The sequence below is a fragment of the Tupaia chinensis genome, unplaced genomic scaffold (assembly GCF_000334495.1).
Source record: "Tupaia chinensis unplaced genomic scaffold, TupChi_1.0 Scaffold000437_1, whole genome shotgun sequence".
Classification (NCBI taxonomy): Eukaryota; Metazoa; Chordata; class Mammalia; order Scandentia; family Tupaiidae; genus Tupaia; species Tupaia belangeri.
Genome location: NW_006159942.1, coordinates 2,922,385 through 2,927,511, shown reverse-complemented (window position 1 = coordinate 2,927,511; position 5,127 = coordinate 2,922,385).

Below are 5,127 nucleotides of genomic sequence, written 5' to 3'. Positions count from 1 at the left end.
CTTAAGCTTGCATATATAGCAAGCAGAAATTAAACTTATTCCCTGGTCCAACCACCCTGTTCCACAGGTTGGTCCATGCTGGTAGGTACTGCTACTTGGCAAGCCAAGGCCAAATGGGAGACCTGGATTTGATTTCCAGCCCACCAAAGCTGTGTCCAGTGGCGTGTGCCTTTAGTTTGAGCTACTTAGGATGCTGAGGCAGGAAGATTGCGACATAGCAAGGTTCTTTCTAAAATAAAATAAAAATGAAATAAGATAATAAAATAAAATAGATAAAATAAAATTTCAGAGAATTCATACATTAAAAACACCAGAACTCACTCAACTGCCTGTGCTTGGACTTAGTCTAGGACAGAAATGGCACACAATGGGTGTTGAATGACAGTTTTCAGCTTGCATGTGTATTTTCAGGAGAAAACAGAGAATGGCAAAGTCCAATGATAAACTGTTTTTATTCAGGTATTCCTGAGGGTTTATAGAAAGGTCACATTCATCTGAAAATAGCATAAGCTTCAAGAGACAACAGCTAATGTTACCGTTAGGAAAAAACATATAAGAAAAATATATTAAAGAAAAGAAAAAGTCTTGCCCATGGCTATCCTTTCAAAATATAATGACAGATGTTGGAGTACTTTTGGGTATTTCAGAGTACTAGAAGCCTAGAATTGGAGAGTCACAGAGATAAGCTTTTAACCATTTATATACTTACCCTGAGAATTTTTACCTGAAGCATATTACATTAGTTTCTCCAATCATTAGGGAGCCTTGAATTTTTCTACTGAATAACTGAAACACATTTGTATGTGTCATGAATCATCAAAATCCACCTCGAAAATGACACACATACAAGAATGCAGTTGTAAGGCCGTATTCACAAAATGAGCCCACGTGCTTTTGACTAGTGAGATTTTAAAAGTATGATCATTTTAAACCTACAAGCCCTCAGTGCCTGAAAGATTAATCTAAATCAAGACTGTAAATGGAAAAAAAAAAAAATCTTTTCTTCTGGGGCCAGTAGATGATGTGGTGGTTAAAGGGGCTGGACTCTTACATGGTCAAGTGTGGTTTGAGTCCCAGACCTGGTGGCTTTCTTTCTCTCTTTCTCTCTCTCTCTCTCTCTCTCTCTCTCTCTCTCTCTCTCTCTCTCTCTCTCTCTCTCTCTCTCTCTCTCTCTCTCTCTATCTTTCTCTATCTCTCTCTAGCTCTCTCTCATAAGCACATATGTCCTGCAGCAAATTTTAAAATAATAATCATAATAATGATAAATAAAATTAAATAAATAATTATTTTTTAGACTATTTTCGAAAAAACATTGCTGACACAGCAGGAGCAGCTCCACAGGTCAGGTGTAATTCTCATAGTGGTTTTTGTCAAGAAATACTATATGCTGCCTCATTAACTTAATTCCATTTAAAATAAAGAAAAAGAAAAAAAGTATTGGGACCAGCAGATGGTGTAATGGTTATATCACTGGACTCCCACATAGTCAACTGCAGTTTGAGTCCCAGACCCAGTGGCTAAACTCACAGTGGGTGCATATGTGTGCATCCCCCAAATCTGGAGAGGAGAATGGAGAAGGGATTGTGGTGTGGCCATTTCCTTGGGGCTGATTTCTCACTTTCTGTCTCTATCTCTCTGTACCTCTGGCAAGCACACACACCCTATAGAAAAATCTCTAGAAAAAAAAAGAAATATCAAATCACCAAAGCATGATGGTGGAGGTTTCTGCACCACATGAACAGAGAGCAGAATCCCCAGCAGTTTTTCTTTGGCTTTTCTCACCACCATCTGCTGTGGAAAGCAGTCCCGGCTACCTTGGATAGCCATCCTTAGAGAAGGATTTACTCCCCTTGTTGGATCCAAGAGGCAATAATACTCATCTTGGTCCTTGCTCTAGAATCCTGGCTGTGGTTTCAAGCCCAGGGCAAAATAGACTCTGATGTCATCCCAAACCTCCTTCCATCTAGCAACAACAACAAAATTGTAAAGTTTAACTACCATCTTCTAAATTCTAAAATTCTAGAATCACCAGCATAGTCTTTTGCCTTTCTCTCAATCATGAGGCTAAAATTGAGGGATAGCCAAAGAATAGGTATGTAAGTCTTTTCCTATTCCTCAACCATGATCTTAAAAATCCTGAAGTAATTGACTGCAAAAGGTTCAAGTCTCAGTAGGTCCTTCACAGTTTATGAGCTGAAAGATACAAGCACAGATACACAGAGGAAACAGTGGTTGAAGTGAAAGAAAAACAAAATCTTTCTAAATACTATGTGGTAATTATTTTAATATTTACTCCTTTCCCAACGCAAATCAATTAAAATAGTCAACTTGCTATTTGCTTCTTAAAACTAACAGAGTGAAAAAGATTCTGTATGCCATAGTGCTCTAGTCCATTTTCTGTCACTAAACAGAAATACCTTAGACTAGGTGGTTTAATAAGAATAAAGGTTTATTTGCCTCATGACTGGTGGCTGAAAAGTCCAAAGGTGTAAGGTCAACATCCAGCTGGCATCTGTTGTGTCACAAGATAGTGGAGAAAAGTTAGCAGGCATGGGCAAAGAGAGAGAGACCTGTGGGCAGCCATCTTACTTTTATAATAATCCTTTACTGGTTCTCTTGTGAACTAACCCTTTTGACTGAGAGCAAGAACTCACTCCCTCACAGACAGATGAATTAAGTTATTTGTGAGGCTGGTGCTTCCATGATCCAAACACCAACCAGCAGGCTCCACCTCATAAAGGTCCCACTGTCTCTCAACACTCTCTCTACACCATTACATTGAGGACCAAGGCTGCCACAGAAGAATCTTTGGGACAGGATGAGCAGGTGGTGTGTTGGTTAAGGTGCTGGACACCCACATGGCTAACCGCGGTTCAACTCTCAGAACTGACAGCTTTCTCTCTCTCTCTCTCTTTCACTCTGTCTCTCTCTGGCGAGCGCATGTGCCCTATAGCAAATTAAAATAATAGTAATAAATAAAATTAAATTTTAAAAAATGTTTAAAAAGGGCCTTTGGGGAACAAACCATATCCAAACCATAGCACATAGAAAAATAAAATTACTTAGCAGGAAGAAATAGGAAGAACATATAAACTGAAAACAAAAATCGACTACTGCATGAACTATATATACATGAAACTCCCACACAGGCATATTAATAACAAAATAAATAAGAAATAGTCCTATCATAGTCTTCACTTCTGCAACTATTCATATGGTTATAACTTATAACCCTATTCTTTCACTACTTATTCCATATCCTGTTTGCCCTCAATAAACATCTCAGTTGGTTGTTCTCTGCCTGCTGGGGTGGCCTAAACCCTTATTCCTTGAGGATCTGAGTCATTTAGCAGTTTTGCCTAAATTTATTTGTTGTATTAGGTCATTGCAAAGTCATAACGTATTTTTCTGTCTTCCTATACAAAAATGTGTCATGACTTTCCCAATGACCCAATAGTTTTCCATTGACTTTAATTACAGGACACCATATACTCAGGGATACCCTAGGGGATCTCTTGTTATCAGACATACTCTTCTTTACCGTCACTATGTAGTAGCAGCCCAGGTTCTTCTCCATAATCAGTGTGAACATCCCAGCAAGAATAGCAACTCCTTTCTTTGCTGATTCTGAGGCATGAGGAACCCAAAGTGGCAGAGTGCTAGTCTTAACTTCTAGTTCAGTGGGATTATTTTTGTCTCTGCTGGAGGAAGCATTCCTCCCTTTGGAAGTAAGACTGCTAGACCAGTAGAAAATAAGATTGGGGAAGGAAAAAAACTGCTCGTGGATCGGGGGGTAAGAGTGAGTGTGGAACCTCACTAGAAGAACTTAGTTCTTTCAGGCCTTTGAATTCTTGCTACAGGAGAAACAACATTATATATGAAACACTTATATAATGTTGTTATAATGTTGATCTGGCCAAACCATTGTACACAGCCTCTTAGAGGACACTATCCCAGCCATAGAAAATATTGCCACATATATGGCATCAAACCTGAGTTTTCCTAAGGCCATTACATTATTTATATCAACCTACCTTCTTAAGGATAATGCATATAATTATTTCTATCAAGTTAGCATCTTCCAGATAAAAAGGGACATGATAAGACCAGAGAATTCCTTGACCGTGGGTCTATTACCATACTTCATATGCTATAAAGTGAATTCCTTGAGCAAAAACAATACCATGTGGGATATCATCATGGTGAAAACAGCATTCTGTAAGTGCACAGATGGTAGTTTTGGCAGAAGCACTGCATGCAGGGAAAGCAAATCTGTATCCAGAATAAATGTATACTCTAGTAAGAACACATGCCTCTGATGCCATCATGTGATTTGAACTTCTCCAAATCTATCTCTTCCACAGGCCTCCTTGCCATTAATTTTCTAATATTCCTTCCAACTCTCTCATGATCTGGCCAAACCACTGTCCACAGCTTGTGAATCTGCATACATTTGTACTTCTGATCATTTCTCCTACTAAGAAAAGTGAACAACCAGTTGTATCACTTAAAGTTCTTCCTGCTGGGAGAATTTCACTTCAGCATTATCCTGGAGAGATATTCCAAAAAGGATTATAGCACTCTAGCTGTCCACTTTCAGGTGATCCCTGCCTGTTATGTATTAGAACAAGTTATACAGTGTTTCTTTCTCAGTCAACTGGTAGTAAATGTTCTAGAGAGGCCACTGGAAGCAGAGTAGGAGAAAGAAAGTAATATAACCGGAGCAGGACATATGGGTCCCTTCATCATGTAACTTGTGCCTCCAGTGCCTGCTGAAGCCTGATCTTTATACAGCTGTCATTTCATAATGCAGTGGTGGTGTGCACACCCAGCTTTATGTTTGACGGATCAGGCAGCAGCCAGTTCATTTGGAGAGATTCAAGTCACAAGATAATTTGGTACCATATAATTAAGTATTTCGTCCCTAATAAGGCCCAGGAGAACATAAAAAAAAAAAAAAAAAATCCAAAGGGAGAGTAGTTATCCATAGAGAATGGCCTCACTTTCCTTCACAATCTTAAGGTTCTGCATTATGATTCAACTAGAGGGACCTGCCAAAGCCTCCCAACAGCGTCTCTCTATGTCTGACACTTTGAGAACCATACAATCCACTGGCTCCCTAAGCAC